General features: G+C 42.8%; 1 pseudogene; it reads left to right on the top strand.

The window, feature by feature from the left end:
- The first annotated feature begins 1,923 nt into the window (after positions 1-1,923).
- On the top strand, positions 1,924-14,235 carry LOC149275154 (acyl-coenzyme A amino acid N-acyltransferase 1 pseudogene; annotated as a pseudogene).
- The last annotated feature ends 7,748 nt before the right edge of the window (positions 14,236-21,983 follow it).

Consider the following 21,983-nt stretch of genomic DNA (forward strand, 5'->3'; position numbering starts at 1 on the left):
AGGTCACTGAAGAGCTCTTTATATTGGCCCTGCATATATTTATATAATGTTATCATATCCCCTCTGAGACGTTTTCCTAGTGTGTATAATTTTAACTTTTTTAGTCTCTATTCATAACTGGTATCTCCCAATCCCCTTATTAATTTCGTAGCCCTCATTTGCACTTTTTCTAATTCCATAATGTCCTTTTTAAGGACCAGTGCCCAGAATTGTACCACGTATTCAAGGTAAGGTCTTACCAATGACCTGTAAAGAGGCAAGATAATATCCTCCTCCCTTGAATCAAGGGCCAACCTTATTGGCCCTTGCAGCTGCTTGCTGGCATTGCGCACTGTTGTCAAGTCTGTTGTCAACCATTATTCCTAAATCCTTCTCATTGGTAGTTTCCCCCAAGGATATTCTATTTAAAGAATAGGTTGTATTTTTATTATTTTTACCACAATAATGCATGAACCTCATCTGCCACTTGCACGCCTAGTCCCCAACTCTGTCTAAATCTTCCTGCAAAGAAGAAACAACAAGATTAGTCTGAATTACCCAGCCTAATTTTGTGTCATCAGCAAAAACTGTATGTCAGGAACCACTTTTTCGTTGCCTGTACCATGGCTTTTTCATACCTGTGGTATATAAATCTGCTACCACTAGTGGCCACCCTCTGGAGCACTCAATTACTGGGATCAGGTGTGTCTTGTTACCTGGGTTGAGCCCTAGTCAATACATCCAGCTGGGGCTTGTTACCTGGATTACCCTGCCTTTATGAATCTGCCCTGCCCTTCAGTCAGGGCCTTTGCAAGTCTGTGGAACTTTCTGCTGTGGCTCTGCACCTGTACCGTTCCTGGTTACCTACTTTGTGTCCTGATTAAGTGGATTCCCTTCCTTTTATGCCCTTCCAAGTGGGCTGTGTGCCTTTCGTGGCCTTCCAAGTGGGCTCTCTGCCTTTTGTGCCCTTCCAAGTGGGCTCTCTGCCTTTTGTGCCCATCCAAGTGGGCTCTCTGCCTTTTGTGCCCTTCCAAGTGGGTTCTCTGCCTTTTGTGCCCTTCCAAGTGGGCTCCCTGCCAAAAGACTTATTACCGGTATTTATTTATCCTGCCATACGTCCGGTTTCTTGCTTACAGACTGTATTACCCTTATTTGCTTGTCCTGTCATATACTTACAATACATTGCATTACCTAGATTTCTGCTTGTGGTGTCTTTATTGGTATAATCATGCATCGTGGGTTACAGACCGGACCCCAAGTATCCCCTGCACATGGGCTCCCATATGACCTGATCACCTGAGTCCTGACACTGTGACATGGCTCTCAATGCAGCTTGGGAGATCATTTATGAAAAAATTAAAAAGATGAGGACCGAGGACAGACCCCTGAGGCACTCCACTTAATACCTGCGTACAGGCTGAGAAACATCCATTCACAACAACCCTCTGCATTCTATCTTTTAGCCAATTTCTGATCCACATACAGACATTTGCCCCGAAGCCTATTTTTGTTAATTTATAGAGTAGCCTTTTATGCGGAACCGTATCAAATACTTTAGCAAAGTCCAGAGAAATCACATCTACAGCCACCCCAGGTCTATATTTTTTCTAACTTCTTCATAGAGATGTACTTTTGGAAGGATTTTAAGGCAGAGTAATGGGTGGAGCAATAGGCGAGGCAGTGGCTTGGACATGGGTGGGGTATGGGGGCCTTAAGCATGTACTCATCCCCAAGATTTGCGATGGCGGCCCTGCGTGTTGCTGCAGTAGTAATGTCTCATATTTTCTATTCATCTCTCTCACCCTATTTGTCTCACCTTTTTTTTTTGTAACTGACAGCTTCCCATAACACATCTCAACAAAGAGTTTGTGTCTACATTCCCTACTTTACTTGTATTGTTTCTTTTATTTTAGGTTATCGGGATTACTACAGATACATTAAAAAATGGTTGTCCTCAATGTTTTTCCATATGTTGGCATGGCTGATGAGTGTGTGCAAATTACTGCTACAGATCTCAAACCTCTACAACCAGTGACCATTCGCTTAACACTTCAGGATGACAAAGGAGAGTTCTTTCAATCTAGGGCATTCTACAAAGCTAATACTCGAGGAGAAGTCAATTTAGAAAGAGATTCTGCTGTGGGAGGGACATATTGTGGTGTGGAGCCAATGGGTCTTATATGGTCTTTGAAGCCTCTAAAACCATTTAAGAGACCGGTTAAGAGAGCAATAAAAGACAGTCCATTTCGATACACAATAGACCTGTTTGATTCCTTGCAAATAGGAGTGACAGCTGATTCACAACCTACAATTACTAAGAAATTTGAGAGATGGTTCATGTCTCTTGAAACACAAAAGATTACAATAAAAGATGGAAGAATTCGTGGAACACTCTTCATTCCTTCAGGTATGTAAAAAGTTACTACATTATTTATAATACACAGCCTCCTATCTTACCTATGCCCTGATTCATGACAGCTTTAAGGTCAATAATGTGTGTGCCAGGTAAGCAGCTGACAGAAGCACAAGCGCTTAGACGTTTGTTCCGGACACATTGCCCATTATCGCGAAGAAGGTGATAATTTTCTGCAAAAGGAAGGTGACTGTAGAAAATTGATAAAAGTTGTTTTTGATGTAATTTGTTTTGAAATTAATAGTAAAAGTGTGGAAACTTTTTGAACGACCCTCATATGTATTAGACATGTCCAAATAGGCCAAAAATGATTAGGACAAACTTCCCAAACCCGAAATAAAAGACAGACACCAGCAGGATTGGATTTAGAAAAGGCCGAGACATTTATTTAACAAATGTCTCGACATAACTTTATTTAACATCTTATAAATGATTGTAAAAAACACTTTAATAATAACTTCTGTATAAATACTATACAGTCTTCTGTACACCTGTGTACAAACAGCTGAGGGTTCTGTACCTAAACACAGACAATGGATTCACACTACCCCTTCCGCCGGATACCACAATCGCCCAAGCGACCGCGGGTCGGATAGGGGAGCTCCACCTTAACGCTTTGCTTAATCCTGTACAGGGAGGGCATTAACTCTAACCTCTAACCAAAACCATCAACTCGCCACTCCCATTATCCTTCAAACTTCTCCAGGGAACTCCTCCGTCATCAGCAAAGAAAACAGATCCTGCAAAAAAAGAATAAGAGAGGGAAAGGGGGAAAGAAAACACCAGCCAACATGGAAACACACAGCCAAAAAAACAAAACAAAAGGGCAGGGCGGGCGGGAAACTGCTCCTGTGGTGTTAAGTAATTGCCCCCTGCACGTGTGCTTAGAGGGGCTTTATAGCCCTGTCCCCTTCCCCCTACAGTCACGTTCCTTGTGACTTCCTCCCTCGTTCCCTGTGCATTCTCTCCTCGTGCTAACCCTTGCTGGGTTAACCCTTTCCTGCCCTAATACCATGTGCACAGTCCTGTAGTGCTGGCAGGGTCATGTTCCCCTTACGCCTATGACTCCAGGGTTTCTGTCCTAGACGTTTGGCAGAGCTCAGACACTAGGCCCTAGCGTAAGCTGGCTACTCCAGGGGAGGTAGCAGGCGTTGCCACACCGCAAACAGAGACAGCCAGGGGGGAGAAACTACCCTTACCATTAGGGACATTTTGGGCATGACTCTAGCCAGGAAACGAACTGGCAGAGAAGAGACGCTGGCACCACCACCACCAGCATTGAAAAATGGAAAAGGCGAATGAGTGGGCAATTGGCGACCCGCTCACCTGTTTCACCCCAGGGCAAAGCATCCAAACAACTGTCAGTTCTAGACGTTTGGCAGCGGACTTCCAGAGCTCAGACACTAGGCCCTAGCATAAGCTGGCTACTCCAGGGGAGGTAGCAGGCGTTGCCACACCGCAAACAGAGACAGCCAGGGGGGAGAAACTACCCTTACCATTAGGGACATTTTGGGCATGACACTAGCCAGGAAGTGAACTGGCAGAGAAGAGACGCTGGCACCACCACCAGCAGCAGCAGCATTGGGAAAGGAGAATGAGTGGGCAATTGACGTTTAAATTAAATTGAATTTAAGAAAGGCAATCTGCTCCATCAGATGAGATGATGTTTCCAGTCATAGAAAACACGCGCTCACTTTGAACAGTGGTTGGTGGACATGATAGTTGCTGCTGCGCAACCCATGAGAGTGCAGGCCACACACTCTTCTTCACAGAGGTAAAGTTTGACCATTTCAGCAGCACTACTCTCCTTTCTGCTGCTAGCTCTGTCAGATGGTCCAACTATACTCCCAAGTGCCTCTTCCCAAAATGCAGCTGCTCCACTCTGTGTTGTGCTGCTTGTGGCACTGCTGCTGATGCTGCTGCTAGGAGTAGCAGACAACATCATCTCTTCCTCCTCCTGCACCTCTCCCTCTTCGGACAGCATTCCCATTTTACGCTGCCAGTCACGCACCTTTTGAACCAATTGCTCCCGGTAGCTAAAGAGAACATTGAATTTCATTGCTAGCTTTCCCTTAATTCTTGGATCGCAAAGGCACGCTAGCATCATTTCGGGACTCTCTTCCATACGTTTGCAAAGGTGTACTTTTAGCAGATCCTTCAGCCTCCTGACTATGGCTGCTACGTCAGGATGTAGAGTGCCACCTTGAACAGCCTCACGGTTTTCAAGGAACACATCCATCTTGCTGCCTAGATGGGAGAACACTGGGATTACCTGGGCCAGACTGGCAGTTTTTGAGTTTACATTTTCAGTGGCATCCCTGAATGGTTTAAAGACTGCCACTAGCTGGGCGATCACTGTCCAATCCTCCCTATTCATTGGAGATGTAATCCCAATATTATGCTCTGAGGCAAGATTATGGATTGCCCTCTGCTGCTCCAAAATCCTCTCCAGCATCTCTAGAGTGGAGTTCCACCGCGTACTGACATCCTGTCGTAGGCAGTGTACGGGAAGACCTGCCCTCTCTTGCTCTTCCCTCAAAAGTTGGCTAGCCTTAACAATGGTGAAAGTGCCCAGCGATCTTTCTGCAGCGGGACAGAACTACTGCTGCTACATTAGTTCCTTCTGACATTGCTGCCTTCACTACAATATGGATGATGTGGGCTGCAATATGACCATCTCGCAGCGCTTTCACTGACCTCCGTCAGTTACCACAAAACCAACTTCAACATTGGTGCCCGCCTCTGCTCCCACCCAAAGGCTAAACATTTTCCTCATTGCATGTAGAATATTTTGGGAAGTGTGCTTTTCATCCATCACTTCTGCATGATCGGCAGCCTGCTGCACCAGCTTCCTTAGACACACCGGGCTGCCACCAGTGTGCTGTCAAAGAAAGAAAGGCATGCTGCCCACTAGGTGCACTCCACAAATCTGTTGTGAAATGAACAGACTGACCAGCAGCCTTGGAAAGCTCCTCTTTCACTGCTGAAACACAGGACCGATACAATGAGGGGACAATGTTCCTACTGAAAGTGGAACGTGACGGAACTGTGTATTGTGGAGCCACAGCCACCATCAATTGTTTGAAAGGCTCCCCTTCAATCATGGAGAAGGATGCCCCTCCAACAGCAATGAACTGACCAATAAGTTGCGTTACTTTATTGGCCCAAACACATTGTTCTCTTAGAGTGGACTGCCACAAGTTGTTCCAGGGTGGGCTGGACATGCAGTGTTCCAACCTGCCTTGGTCTCTGGCTGCCAGCACTAGCTGCTGCTGCTATTGGCTCACAAGCAGCTGTTGGGGTTTTTCCACTCTCTCTGGAGGATGGTACTAGTTGTTGTTGTAATACCATGGCTACCAGCTATGCTGCCTGCACTACGTTTTTCTTCTGCATCTTTCCCCAATAGCACAGCGTTGTGTTGAGTGCTGAGGTGATGCTTCATGCTAGCACTGGTAAAATGGCCAGACACTTTCCCTCTGCTTATTAGCTTCCCACAATGTTTGCACTTTCCATAGCGCCCTTCTTCAACATTTTCAAAGTGCTCGCAAATTGGGGCGCGCATAGCCTTGGAGTGTGCCTTGGGTGCTGCTTCTACTGTTCGGGGTGGATGAACAGCGGCAGAACTAGTGGTGGTGGCACTGGTGGTACTACCAGTACTGGCCATAGTGGAACTGCTAATTGCTTTAACTCTACCAGATTTGGTAGGTTTTGCTGCTGGTGGTGGTGATGATCATAGCGGAGAAGGTGGAGGCTCAGGGGAAAATTGTGCACTAGTCACTTGTACACTGCTCCCTGAGGAATCTGATTCCTGACCACTCATCTCCTCTACTTCCTCTGGCTCATAGTCTAGTGAGACTCGTGACTAGTAGTAGTGCGAGAAGGAAGAACAGACTCTGCACTTGGCCTCTCAGTCTCAGGCTCCTCTGGTACCTCGCTAGGTGGAGTTCCACTATGTGTAGCCCTCTCTCTAACTGTCTTTACAAAAATATTGTAAGGACTTGGTGGCTTGCTAGAGGTACTAGGAGGACATGGGGTGGCGGTACCGGTGGGAACAGTAGGCGCAGCACTAGTGGTGGTTGAGGTGGTGGTGGTGGTTTTCCCTACGAAGGAATGAGATTGCTTTGGTTTGGGAAAACCCCTCTGAGTCTTGCTGCTAATTTGGCTCTGCTTGGTACCTTGCATGCTGCTTGTGGATGGGGAAGATGCTGCTTGGGGCAAAAGGCACTTTGTTACTCACTGGGCTAGTAGAAGTACTAGTTGTGCTACCCTTTAACTTTGAACGTGCTTCTGGTGCTTTAGGCTTTCCGTAAAAAAAACATAGAGCTTGTGGGCCTAGCAGCACTACTACTGCCTGCTTTTGGTGCCTTTCCTTTACTTGATGATCCTTCAAGCAATGCTTCCCCAAAAGAAAAGCGAGAGCTTGGCCTACTTGGCCGACTAGACTGACGCAAAGGCTGCATCTTAGAACTGGTGGTGGTGCTGATGGTGGTAGATGGAGCTTGTCCCTCCTTAGTCCCAAAAGGAGGATCCATTTCAAATTCTGTGTTGTGTGTGTAGTGTTTAAAACTATATATATATATAAAAAAAAAATTAAAAAAGGAAAAAAAAATGAAAGACAAAAAAATTAGAGGAAGTTCTCTTCAGTGCTACTGCTGAAAAAGTAAACCTATGCACAACTGCACTGTGCTGTTGTGTGCAATCTGCCAAAGTGCTCAAATTATTTAAATTATTAACTCAAGATTAACTATTTATATTAACTAGCAGTATTTTATTTTTAATTTGATTTTACACGGGCCTAAAAGCCTAGCCTACTACTATGCTAAACCTATATTTCCTTACTATTCTAAGTCTAACTCTAGGCAGACACTCTCAAGCCCACTAAGCTAAAGTGAGGTTAAATCAGATTCAGTACATGATTTATTAATTAATATTAAATTATATATTATTAATAGATTAGAATTACTTATATTATGGATTATAGATAGTATATAGATTATGAATTATAATGTATTATATTATGTTATATAATATATATTGGAAGAATTACTTATATTATGGATTATAGATAGAAGAATATAGATTATGAATTAGAATTTATATTATATTATGTTATATAATATATTATAGATTAAGATTAAAGATTAGAATTATTTTAGTACTACAGCTAGTACCTTGAAGCTTTGCTTAGTTGTTGTCATCACACAGTCAATCTTTCTTGAAAAGAAATTAGAAAATAAAATGTCACAGCAAAACAGTTAGCTTCACTGCTTGCTGAACAAAAACACACAGCACTTATGCGGCTGCACTCACTAGCCCAACAAGTTCACTTCACTGATGGACTGAGGTGAGCAAAACACTAAGGGTACTTTTAATAAAATTGAAATAAAATGTAAAATGAGAAAATCTTTGCAAAACAGTTAACGTCACTGCTTGCTGATCAAAAAAGAACACAGCACTTATGCGGCTGCACTCACTAGCCCAAAAAGTTCACTTCACTGATGGACTGAGGTGAGCAAAACAAATGAAATAAAATTAAATATTATTAATTAAGAAAATTGTCTTGGTCTCTTGCTGTTGCTAAAACAAAGCACAAACTAAAGAGGTGCAGCACCAGTACTAATAAGATTAGCTTAACTTTAAGCTAGTAGTAATTAATTTTATTTATAGCTAATTATTAAGCTAGCTAAAATGAATTATATAATATTACTGATTTTAGATTAGACACTAGTAGATGTCTTGAATGTCTACAGTACACTCTACACTAGTATACTAACTATAGTATATATATATATATGACTGACAAATATATATATAATTTAATAATGTATTAAATGATTATATATTCTATTAAATTATTTATAAATTATATTATTTAATTTATCTACGTGAAGACAGGACAGGCAGTAGGCAGTGCCAGCCCAGGGCAAGGGCACCCCAGTTTAATTAAATTAAAACATGACTAAATTAATAAAATTATTAATTCAGTAGAACTGAAGTGAGGAAGAGTACACTGTGAGAAATGGCAGGCTGAGGCTTACCAGTCTCACACAGAACAGAACTATCTCTCTCTCTGTAACGCTCGGATGCAGAACAGCAGTGTTGCCAAAGCAGTCACAGCGAAAATGAATGGATCTCTCAGGCAAGCTCTGGTCTTATAAAGGCGGTTTCAGAATTCAAAAAACAGCAGCACAGGCATTGGACGAAACCCTTAGCGTGACATCACAAGAGCGAGCTGATTGGACAGACGAGGATCAGCTCACTCCTGTTTGAAATTTTGGCGGCTGCGCGGCGAAAACGAAGACGATCGAAGATTCTTCGTGGTTATGAGTCTTCGTCTATGGTTTGCCGGCACTGTATTCTGTTCTATGTTCCTTCGGAACGAACAAAAAAACGGACTCTTCGTGCTCGTTTTCATGTTCGCCCGAAGACGAATGCACAAGTCTAATAGTCAGGCGTATGATACCAAATTGTACCAAACAAGTGCTAATTACCATGAATTTATTATGGAGGTTGAACCATTAACTGAAACAGAAACAGCTATGTAGGAGGAATAAAACTGGGTGAGGAACAGCCAAACTCAGTAACAAGGTGAGGTTGCTGAAGACAGTTCAAAGGACAACTGTAGTGGGGAAAAATGTTTCTTTAAATTCTTTAAACTCTAATAACATCAGATTTGTTGTAAAATGCAAGGAAAGAAAATTTTCCAGGTCCCCGTCTGTATGTGACATTTTGCTCAAAGGTGGCAGCTGTTTTTGTTACTGGCAATAGCATCACAATGAGTTGCGACGGCCATTTTGTGAATGGCTGTTTAAATCTTTGTACACAGGGGCGGGCTGGGCCGGGGGCAATTGACCCCAGGCCGCCCTAAATCTAAATAAAACGGCCGTGTGGCCAAACACTAAAGTGGCCGATGTGGTCGCTCAACCGCCAGGGCTGTCTTTAATGCCAGGAAAAGCCAGCAGCAACTGTAATTGTAACCCCCGCGATCACACGGAGGGAAGCAGTGGCCCCTGCGGAAGTCTGCGAGTGGCACCAATCGCTGCAGTTCAGGTAAATGAGTGGGGGAGGGTGTGTGAACAGGTATGTGTGATTGAGGGAATGAAGGAGTATCTCTGAATGAATATATAAATGAGTAAATGTTTGTGAACGAGTAAATGAATATGTGTGTGATAGCATGGATGTGGAAGTGGGGGGAAAACATGGCACATGGAGGCTGTTTGAGGCTTGGATGCCACAGGCAGGTTCTTTTGGGGGCAAAGGTGGCAAGGTCTATGCTTCCAATCTGGGTGCCAGGGCTGACATGATACTCGGGGGAGCATTAATTCACAAGGGGTGTCTGGGTGGGGGCATTAATTCACAAGGGGGTAATGGCTGGGGGCATTACATAAATCAATACTAAAGGGGGGTGCTGGGATAAGTATACAATGTGGGGCTAGCTGGGGGCAATACACAAGGGTGTGGGGGCATTAGGGTGACCATATCGCCCATGTTTTCCAGGACTCATAACTTTTACATATTGCTGACCAGCCCAGAAAAAATGCTGTCCTGCAGTATGGGGGGATGAATAGATTCATGAAAGGAACCAACTAGTCAGATATACATCCCCCACACTGCAGGGCAGCATTTTATCTGTGCTAGCGGCATCAATACACAAGGGGTGAAGCTGGTGCCATTATATTAATCAATACTAAAGCGAGGGGCAGGCTGGGGGAATAACGGGGACAAACACAAAAGGGGGGAGTGAACGAAAAGTGGAAAATACTTTTAATTTTTTTTTGGTCATCTGTTTCTTTGGGCTTTACTTACTGTAGGAATAAATGTAACTATTTCATTTGCACTTATCCAGACATAAAACGCCCTCCTGAAGTTGTAGTCACTTCAGTCACTTCACTTTTTTTTTGTGTACTGATGTACTCCCAATCTCATCACATTACATCAATATGTCAGGAAAAGATGGCCACTTGACTAGACTTGCCCCCCAGACCTTAGGCTGTCAGTGCCCCCTAGCCCTAACTCATTCGCTCAACTATTCACATATGGTAACTTTACCATAAATACCATAAAAGAGCAGCAGCAGCTGGGAATATCTCGTTTGTATAACACTAAAACACCCCTGCACAGATTTATTAAATTAATAAGAAAAGCCTTAAGGTGTAACATGGGTGCAGGTGAAATTTATGGAGGTGTAAAGCAGGTGCAATGGCAAGTCCATCATTTTACAAAATGGGTGCAATAGAAAATTGTGTGCAAAGTGGGTGCAATGGCAATTCATTTTTCCAATATGGGTGCAGTGGGTGCAAAGTGGAGCCACATAAATTTCCATTTCACCCATACAAAAAAATGACTTATTGAAGAAATTTTTTTTTTGTTGAGTCTATTTTTGAAATAAGTCTTACTTTATACCCCCTGCACCTGCCTAAAACCTTTGCACAGCACTGTATGTGTGTGTGTGTATGCATATGCTATATGTTTATATACACTCTCTGGCCACTTTATTAGGTACACCTTGCTAGTACTGCGTTGGACCACTTTTGCCTTCAGAACTGCCTTCATTCTTTGTGGTATATTTTCTACAAGGTGTTGAAAACATTCCTCAGAGATTTTGGTCCATATAGACATAATGGCATCACGCAGTTGCTGCAGGTTTGTCGGCTGCACATCTATGATGTGAACCATCAGAAGGTGGGTAAACTGTGGTCATAAAGGGATGGACATGGTCAGCAACAATACTCATGTATGCTGTCGCTTTTAAACAATGATCAATTCGTACTAAGGGGCCCAAAGAGTGCCAAGAAAATGTCCCCCACTCCATTACACCACCACCAGCAGGCTGAAACGTTGATACAAGGCAGGATTGATCCTGCCATGTATCAACATGAAAAAAGCCAAAGCAACATGAAAACCCTGCCATCTGAACAGGGCCGGCCCAAGACATAATGCCACCTGGGACGAAGTTTAAAATGAAGCCCCATCCCTGCTGACGCCGGGGGGGGGGCGGTATTTTAAACTTCGCCGACGCCATTATCTACCCTCCCCCCTTATTATCTACCCTATCCCCCCCCCTTTGTACTTACCGTTAAACAGTCCTGCGGCGAGTCTCCCTGCTCTGCCACGGTGCTGGCTTGTAATGCTGAGCGCCGGAAATTGACGTCAATTCCGGCGCTTAGCATTACAAGCCGGCACTGAGACCGAGTTAGAGGGCTCGCAGAGGAGAGAGAGGGGCGCCGAGCGGGTACTGACAACTTGGTAAGCGAAAACCACTCGGTACCCCTCTCTCTCCTCTGCTTTAAAAAAAAAAAAAAAAAGCAATTGGGGCGGCAAAGTTTGCCGCCTCATCAAAAGTGCCGCCTGGGGCAATTGCCCCACTCTGCTCCATTGTAGGGCTGGCCCTGCATCTGAATGTCGCAACTGGAATCGAGACTCCTCAGACCAGGCAACATTCTTCCAGTCTTCAATTGTCCAATTTTGATGAGCCTGTGCGAATTGTAGCCCCAGTTCCCTGTTCATAGCTGACAGGAGTAGCACCAAGTGTGGTCTTCTGCTTCTGCTGCCCATTTGCTTCAAGGTTCGACGTGTTGTGCGTCCAGAGATGGTATTCTGCATACCTTGATTGTAACCAGTGGTTATCTGAATTACTGTTGCCTTTCTGTCATCTCGAACCAGTATGCCCATTCTCCTCTTACCTCTGACATCAACAAGGCATTCTCGTCCACACAACTGCCGCTCACTGGATATTTTCTCTTTATCAGACCATTCTCTGTAAACCATAGAGATGGTTGTGTGTGAAAATCCCAGTAGGTCAGAATTTCTGAAATACTCAGACCTGCCCGTCTGGCACCAACAACCATGCCACATTGAAAGTCACTGCTCCCTCGGGATTACCCTGAAATATTGACTCTTCTCCGGGTGGGCATTGCTGGCCATAGAAGTGTATAGAGATGCCTGGCTGTCTGGTAGATGGGATTATACGCTTTATCAATAAACCCAGTTCTGTTTGCACCCTACACAAGTCTCAAATAATGCTTGGGTGAACCAAGGGTTAATCCCTTGAACAACAGAGCTGTCAGCGTCAAGGAAGATCTCTACAGCGGAGTTACTCAGTTGAAGTTTCTATTTAGCTGTTCTACTGTATGTTAAATAGGTCCACTATTTCACAAATGTCTGTTTCTACTGTATGTTAACTCAGGGGCCTCGACTTCAGGTGTCACACACCTTTTGTTCATATACAGTAAATCCACATAGAAACCATTTACTGTAGCATCATATGGCAGCATTTTACCTTGTCTCCTATAGTTTCAGTGCACACACATGAAACTTTCAGTTCTCCAGTGTGCATCCAAACATTGCAGTGTAAAATTATTATTAGGTTAATGATTGTAAAATTATTATTCTATGTAGTATCTGCATATTTATATTTGTTATTTTAGGTTTCATCACTGAGACCTTTTATGAAATTTACTTTTCACAGTAGTCATTGAAATCTCATGATGTGTACAAATTTAAGGTTATGTACGGAAAGGAATAAATTGGAAACCTGTATTTTCCTTGCTCAACTTGTTCTTGTAGGTAAGGGTCCATTTCCTGGTGTCATTGATATGTATGGCGGAGCTGGAGGCCTTGTAGAGTACAGAGCAAGCCTTCTTGCCAACCATGGGTTTGTAGTCCTAGCACTTGCTTTCTTTGCATATGATGACCTTCCAAGATCATTTCACAAGCTGGACCTAGAATATTTTGAAGAAGCTGCTGAGCTACTTTTGAGTAATCCCAAGGTAGTATAACAAGTACCATATAAATACAAATATACTGGATGTACATTTAATTAGAAAGCAACAAACACATCCAAAATAGTGTTGATTGTCTTGATGCCTTAATTTAATTTTAAAATGTTCAGAATTCAAATGTTGTACCCCTGGTCCCACACCTTTCATAAATATGGTCTGCAAAAAAGTCCCCAATCTTTCAGGCAAAATGGGACAGCTGACCAAAGGAACATACTGTAAATGCCAACCCCCCAAATCAGGAATGCAGATATCTATGTAGTAATCTGTATGCATTCAGTTCCCTTTCGTTATCCATATTTGTTGCCTAGTATTTTTAGCACAGTCCAAGATTATTCCCAGTCATAAAATGGGAGGCTAAGAAAAAAACATTTTAACTGTGAATATATTTGGCTGACTGGTAGCCCAAGTCACTCTGTGTGGTTAATTTGAACAATCCATTAGACTGCACTGTCTAAATTATTCATTATTTCTTCAATTTCATAGGTGGCTGGACCAAAAGTTGGTGTTTTAGGGGTCTCAAAAGGTGCAGAGATTGCACTCATGATGTCTTCCTTCTTGCCACAAATTGGAGCTACTGTTAGCATTAATGGAACTTGCAACCTGTATGGAAGTTCATTTTACTATAAAGGCAAACCTATTCTGAAAGGCACTAACTACAATCAAGAGAAAATGATGATAACTGAAGAAGGTCTGATGTGTACCACTGGACTATATGATGAAAACTCTGACTCCTGTATTCCAGTAGAAAACGCATCTGGTCAGATCCTTTTTGTTGCTGGTGAAGCAGATCAATATTATAACAGTACATATTTTGCTGAAAAAGCTATGGCTAGGATGAAGAAATATTTAAAGACCAATGGGAGATTAATGTCCATGCCTGGAGCAGGCCATTTAATAGAACCTCCTGGTTTCCCTTTTTGTTGGGCTTCAGATCTCCGTGGTAACAGACTACCAGTTTTGTGGGGTGGGGAGATGTTCCCTCATTGTTTAGCTCAAGATTTCATATGGAAGGAATGCCGATCTTTCCTTCTCAAACACCTGAATCAGGCTAGTAAACTATAAAATGTTATATCAAATAATCAACCATACTAGTAGAAATTGCTATACACAACATTATTAAGCCCTAATGTTTGTTGATGCAAACAAAAACATTTTATACATTAAACTTTAATACCAAAACAAAATGCACATTCTGTCATGAGCTGCCTCTGTCTCCCAGGACATATTAAATAAGCATACAATCAATTCTTTAACCATTATTGAGATTGTACTATTTGATATAGGTTTAAGTGCCTTATTTTTGCTGCCATATTCCCAGCGCTGGGAATTTTCTGGGTTTTCCCCAGAATCTGTGATTTTCTCCTGCAAAAAGGTTTGAGTTGTTCCTGCATAAAGATTTCTTAAACTGATTTAGGTATACATTCGTACAGAAGAAGCTTATTGGGCTTTGACGTTCCTAAATATCAGCGAGTTGAATGTTTTTTCTTGTATCATGCAGTGTTAGAGTTCATTAGAAAGTAATGAAAGCCCTTTTTATACTAATCATCACTTTGTATGGAGTTTTGATTTAAACAGAAATGCCACCAATTATCAGATTAAAAACAAAGTTTTTAAAAGCATTGTGTTTTCTTTTTCAGGCAGCTTCATATTAGCAACGTGTATGTGTCCTGGCTCTGTTGTCTCTGTCCATCTTATCACACTGTCTATTGCAAACAATAGAATGACTCAGTCTAAATAACCCAGTCTAATCCTTTGACAAATGATAGTCTATAGAGGAACAAACTTCATTAGCATTGCCATAAAACACCAGCTCAGTGCAGTGATTGAGAAGGGAATGTCACCCAAAATATCACATCCAACAACGGTGAAAGTCTTCAGATAAAGGGGGTTTATTGGAACAAAATGAGATAAAAGCAGAGCAAAAATTAGATAAACCAAGTTTTTGTCAAAGCTACCCTACATTACTGTATACTAGACTTGGGTGCCGGCCAAGTCTTCATGTTCGTCTTCGGGAAAAAAAAATATTCGTACTCCACGAATATTTGGACATTCTCATGTTCTATTCGGGTGAATATTCATGTGCGTTCTTCGTGTTTGTTTGTTTTCCTTCGTTTTTTTGCCGTTTTTTTTTAACGCAGGGGTTAATACAAGGTTAACACAGTAAAAATATGCGGCAGCTTTGGCACCAGGATTTGAAAAGTTCGTAAGAGCGACTCTATTGGTTGATGCCAGACAAGTCCCTGGTGGTGACCAATAGAGTCGCTCTTACAGACATTTAACTCATGACGTCAAAGCCATTAGTCTCCCCAGGCCAAATGTTTTGCCAAGTCAATGAAGATAAGGAATTACAGCACAACACAACAGCAATTTGATCAAGCAAAACTTTAATGCAGAATTCTTACTACAGCAGATAGAAAATAGTTATATGTGTAAACTTATATGTATGTATGTATGTATGTGTGTGTAAAACGAGTTAAGCAATCAATCAATCAATATCATAGCAACCAATGCTATAGTGTCAAATGTCAATACAGTACTACATCACCAAGCCAAGTATCTATCACCCCTATAGCTGATCAACTCGCAGGGACTGGGAAACCCCTCAGAACAGTCTTTTTGAAGAGCCACTTGCTGCCCTTCATTGGTTGATGCCAGAGGAGCTCAGTGTTCCGGGCGACCAATAGAGTCGCTGAAACTGACCTTTAACTCCTGGAAAAGGAGTCGCGATTTATCTGTCCTCAGGGGAAACTGTGTTTAGACACCACTACTCCCGCTCGTGGCAAACCAGCAAGCCACAAGTTCCTGCTCCACATCTTTCGGGGTTACCCCCACTGTGTTCCAGTGCTCCCTCATCCGTATAGCAAGGATCGATAGATCAAAGCGGGGCACGCATCATGACGACCTGAGAATATGCATGTATAGGTCTTAAAGGGATATTTATATTTTTTCCCCTCCCCCTAATTAGAGGGGTAGGAGGGTTTAGAAGCTTGGAGGGATATTTAAACCCTCAGTTTGTATTCCACATTGCCTGTGATAATGCCTCAGTACTTCACTAGCGGTTTGACTATCTCTGTTCCTTTTGGCTTTGAATTCTGCTTGTTCCTGACTACTGCTGTTTGCCGCCTTCCCAGAACTGTGCTACGTGACCCCAACTACTCTTTTGCCTGACCCGTGTTTATTGTCTAATTTCTCCTGATTTCGGCTTGGCTCTTGACCACTATTAGTTGTGGTTCTTCTGCCTGCTGCCAAGTGATTCTGTTGCTGAGTTTCCTGTTAACTGCTAGGGGCAGCCTTCTTCAGTTTCTGCAGCGAGGATCCACTTCTAGCCCTGCCCGAAAACTACACCCGGTTCCTGGCAGCAAGGGAGTTACTTAAGAAAGGATCACTGGAGCTGCTTATACTGTAAGTAGTAACAGTAATACGCAAAAAAGATCTCCATGAGAGAGAGAGGGGAAACAGAGGAGCAGGTACTCACTGTATACAACTGTATCAGCATCAATCATAAATGAAGAAAAAGTAGAAACATCAGCCAGGTTAATCTGTCAAACCGACCGGTTTTGGCGTTAACAAACGCCCTTATAAAGGTAAGACATACAAATGGTTTTCACAGGTAACCTTAAATACCCTCCCTATAAGGTCATGTGACCTGAATAGGGCTTTAGCTCAGACAATCACTTAATTGGTTACTAACAACCTAAATAATGTAAAACATCTCTGTGCTTAATACAATGTTATTATTTTTATTATTTATACACATATTAATGAAAAAAATAAAATAAAAGGAATGAAAAATAATATATGAAAAATAAAAAAGTAAACTAATATTTATAAAGACTGCTGTTTATAAAAACAGAGACCAATTAATCTCCCTGCTAAGGCCTGCATGGTTGTTTTCATTTTGCAAAGCTCATAATTCGGAAAAATTCAAAAGGATTCACAGCGTAATAAAGCCCTCACCCTACCCCTGCCTCTATGTTGAACAGGGACCATCTCCAAACCGTAAAATCTCAAGGATCCCAGAGATCCATGGCCTGCCAGATGGTAGTGGACAGCCATGGCATTATGTTTCTCTTTGTCAGTCCCAATAATTTTAATGGCATTGCGAATGGCCGATTTATGCTCAGTTATACGTTCCCTAAGAAGTCTTTGGGTAGATCCTACATACATTTTGGAACTGTCAGAGCTGAGTTGGGATCAGAGCGCAGCGCAGAGAGACACCGGGTGCAAGGGAGTGAAGTAAAGGGTAATCCAACACACAAAGTCTAGTATATAGCCAAGGGTCAAAAGTCCATGTAATCGAATCAGAAGGTTCGCAGTACAACAAGGGTAATCCAAAAACAAAGTCCAGAAATCCAGCCGAGGGTCAAAAGTCTGTATAATCCAATCAGAAGGTTCGCAGTACAACAAGGGTAATCCAAAAACAAAGTCCAGAAATCCAGCCGAGGGTCAAAAGTCTGTATAATCCAAATAGAGAAGAAACAGCAACAGGGTATAGGAATCCGGTAGGGAACTTGAACAACCAAGTACTGAAGGTACAGTGTTGCAGGTTTAAATAGCCCGCCTAATTGTTACTCCTCCTCTAACCCCTCCTCTCTCTGTGGCTGTCAATTAGTCCCTAATCCCTCCCTCTGCGGTTAGACCGCAGGACACGCCTCTCCTGGCTGTCAGTAGAGGTTTGGGACTGCAGGACACGCCCCCCCTGGCTGCCAGCAGCGGTCTGGGACCGCAGGACCCGCCCCCCCGCCATACTGCTAGTCCTGGCGCCTGCCGCCGCAACGGAGACCGGGGACGCGGCCCGCGGCATGGAGATGCCGTGCCGTGCGGCCGAGGATGTAGTTGCTCGGCGGGGACTCCGCCGGGTGAGGACCTCCGTCGCCGACAGGGTTGTGACCCGACGGACACGTGGCCGATTCATAAAAAGAATGTTTTATATATGTTCTATGTATAAGGGGTGCGTGTGGGTATAAGAGCTCAACCGCGAGATAAACTATATGGGGCTGGTCTCCAAATGTTTCCAGGGCAGCTTTTCAGTCCCAGTCCGGCCGGGCGAGGACCCCCGCCGACGACCGGTAGGGTCCTGACAGGAACATTGACAGAGAAGAACATATACCACAAAGGCAGTGGCACAGTTAATAAAGGAGTTGATGTAAACATTATTATGTAAACCTGTGTAAGGATAGTTAAACCATTTGGCATTATTCGTGTTGTTACTGCCACATTTGTAATTGCCTTTAATGGGCTGATAAAGCCACAAACCCTTAAGGTTAATGGGTTTTAAATCGCTATGAACTAAAAGGTTTCTAAGGTTGCACTGTCTTTTGTAGGCAAGGCTGGGGCGATGAGCAATAAAATCTTTCAATTTAGACTTTTTTCCAAGAAGAATATGCCAATGGCGGAAAATAATCTTTCAAACTTGGCCTGATAAGGGTGAAAAGGCTGTGATGTGTCTGCAAATGGGGTGTTTAGGTACTTTCTTGGGAAGAGTTTTACTACTCTGGGCCTCTGTGGACTGGAACTGCAATAAAGATTGGAGAATGCGGTCAGGATAACCTCTACTTTTAAATCTGGGTAGTAGGGGTCTGTACATAGATTTGACTCATAGGAATATTGGCTAAAATAAAGGAGGGGTGGCAAGAGTTAAAGTGCAAAAGTGAATTAACTGCCATGGGCTTCCGAAACTTTGTGGCCAAATCAGTGCCAGATCTATAGATAACCATATCCAAAAATTCAACCTCTATGAAATGGTAGTGGAGGGTGAATTTTAGACCTCCAAAATTCTCATTGATGTATATCACATCATCGATGAATCTATGACACCCAGCAATCCACTGAGAAAATGGATTCCTGGGGGCATAGATCACCGACTCCTCAAAAATACGTACATATAAATTGGCAACATTTGGGGCCATAACAGCCCCCATAGCGATGCCACTGGTTTGGGCATAAAAGTTTGTGCCAAACTGGAAATAATTGTTAGTGAGGGCAAAATGTAAAAGTTCACTTAAAAAAAATGGAAGGTGGTGCATCAGGGAGTGGAGAATTTAACCACAACTGAGTTATGAAAGAGACAGCCCTGGCTTGAGTAATATTGGTGTACAAGGACTCAATGTCCACAGTACATAAAAAAGTAACATTATCAAAGTTTATACACTTGAATGTACCACTATCTCTGAGGTAGGCCAGAAGTTTAACCACATAGGGGGCCATAAACATGTCAATGTATGCGCTAATAGGCTCTAAAATAGACCCTATACAGGCTACAATGGGCCTGCCAGGTGGAGGTCTGATGGATTTGTGTATTTTTGGTAACGTATAAAATACAGGCACCACCGGTTCAGGGGTAATGAGTTGTTTATGAATAGACAGAAGAATGTAATTACTGTCTAAAGCAGTCTGCAAAAGAGCCAACAATTTGGCTTAGTGGGATTAGTGTCCAAAGGACAGTAAAACCTATCATCCAAGAGCTGTCTCTCTGGATGCGGTCGGCGACCACATGGTCCGCAGACAAAGACGCCGGTGTTCAGAGAGGTCCCCACCGGGCGAAGTTACACGCGGACGGCGGAGGTTACCGGTAAGTTCCTGACAATTACGGTCCTGAATGACAAGGTCTCCCCCCTTGTCAGCAGGGCTGAAAATTATAGTGTCACCAAATGGTAGGAGATCAACCCAGGCATCCTGATTATCGTTCACAAATAAGTGCAGGAACTGGTCAAGGTGCTTATTAGCTCTCTCAGCTGCTCCGTTAGTCTGAGATGATATGCTGAGGAGAAGGCAAGGTTGATTCTGAGAGCTATAGCGAACTCTCGCCAGAAGCGTGCCACAAATTGCGTTCCGATACAATCTCCATGGGCAACCCATGTAGTCATACCACCTCCCAAATGAAGACCTCGGACAGGACTGCAGCATTTGGGAGTTTCTTCAAAGGTACAATGTGTGCCATCTTGGAGAAGCGGTCAACTATCATAATGCTCACGGTATAACCCTTGGAATTGAGTAGGTCAACAATGATGTCCATAGCTAGATGAGTCCATAAACAACCTGACAAACCCATGAGATGTTGCTGAGCACATATGGGTGACAGTGACATATACCAGGAGCTGAAAATTCATACCTTAATACAACGTGTGTGAGAAAAATTCACAAAAAAATACTACTGCAAACATTGACAAAGGCTGGTGGTAAAATGTGTGCATGCAAAGAGTTAAAATACTTAAAATATTTAATTTATTAGGGCCTTTTAACACTTTTGCTTCCTGGCATGTTAATACAAATAATGTCATAAAAAGAATGTTTTATATATGTTCTATGTATAAGGGGTGCGTGTGGGTATAAGAGCTCAACCGCGAGATAAACTATATGGGGCTGGTCTCCAAATGTTTCCAGGGCAGCTTTTCAGTCCCAGTCCGGCCCTGGGCAAGCGCACAGCCGGCCACGGTCATTCAGTAAGTGGGGTCGCTATGGGGAGGAGTGGGAGCGAGTTAACAATCATTAAAGGAGGTGGAGTATAAGCGGGTGTGGTAAAAGGGGAGGGTTTTGTGGGGGTGGAGCCGGGGGCGGCAAAATTATGTTTTACCTAGGGTGGCAAAAATCCTTGCACCAGGCCTGCGCAGACTTCCACCGGCTGCCACAGAGGAGGATCCAGGTCCCCTGCAGCGCTGCAGAGGATCTGGATCTTAGTCTTGTAGTCAGACCCCTATTTTAGGTCTGATTAGAAGACGACCTCAAATATAAGACAATGTTTTTTTTCAGAGCATTTGCTTTGAAAAAAAACCCCCTCGTCTTATAATCGAGCAAATACGGTAATATATGGAAACAGCATAAGAGGTATAAATCAACAGAATAACACACAAACCTAGCTTTGTATGTATAGATCAATTGAAATTCATATGTGAACTCACCATTGAAAGTATAGATCAAATTAACAGAATCAGTCATACAAATCCTGTTTTCGGAAGTACACAATAATAATGTATGGAAACATAGCATAGCGGGTATAGATCAACAGAATAACACAAACCAACATTGCAGGTATAGATTAGCTGAAAATCACATTTAAATTCAGCACTGAAGGTATAGATCAAATAAACAACACATGGAAACATCACTGTATTGATCAATCGAAGAAGACATACAAACCCTGTATTTGCAGGTATACTTAAATAATGTATGGAAACATAGCATAGCAGATATAGATCCACAGAATAACACAAAAATCCAGCTTTACAGGTATATTCACATAAAACTCGGCATTAAAGGTATAGATATAAACACCTAAACTACAGGCATAGATCACAAGTTGCACACCCCAAAGGCCATCTCTGATGTCTACATTGCCAACATAGAGCCTGACCAACCCCCAAATTACACACATAAGACTTGCTACCTTTGTCCCCAAACATCCCAGCCTGAGTCAACTTTGTCCCCAAACAGCCCAGTGTGAGCCACCTTTATCCCCAAAGAGCTTAACATAAGGCATATTTGTCCCCAAACAGCCTGCCTTATGCCATCATTGACATGTAAACACCCTGTCTGTGCCATCTAGGCCTCCAAGGCTCAAACACACTGCTTGTGCCATCTTTGCCTTTCCAGAAATCAATTATATCTTATATCAATTTTATCTATTATACACACAAACACTTACACACTCGCTAATTCACACTTTCACACAATCATGTATTCTCTCATTCATTCACACAAATCATTTACATATATTCCTTAATGCATTCTCACAGATCATTCAAGCAATTCATCCACATATTAATTCATTCTCTCATTCATTCACAATTTATCTACACATTCATCCTCTCACT

This window comes from Sceloporus occidentalis, unplaced genomic scaffold, assembly GCF_023333645.1.
Source record: "Sceloporus occidentalis isolate IW3139 unplaced genomic scaffold, rSceOcc1.0.p SCAF_297, whole genome shotgun sequence".
NCBI lineage: Eukaryota > Metazoa > Chordata > Lepidosauria > Squamata > Phrynosomatidae > Sceloporus > Sceloporus occidentalis.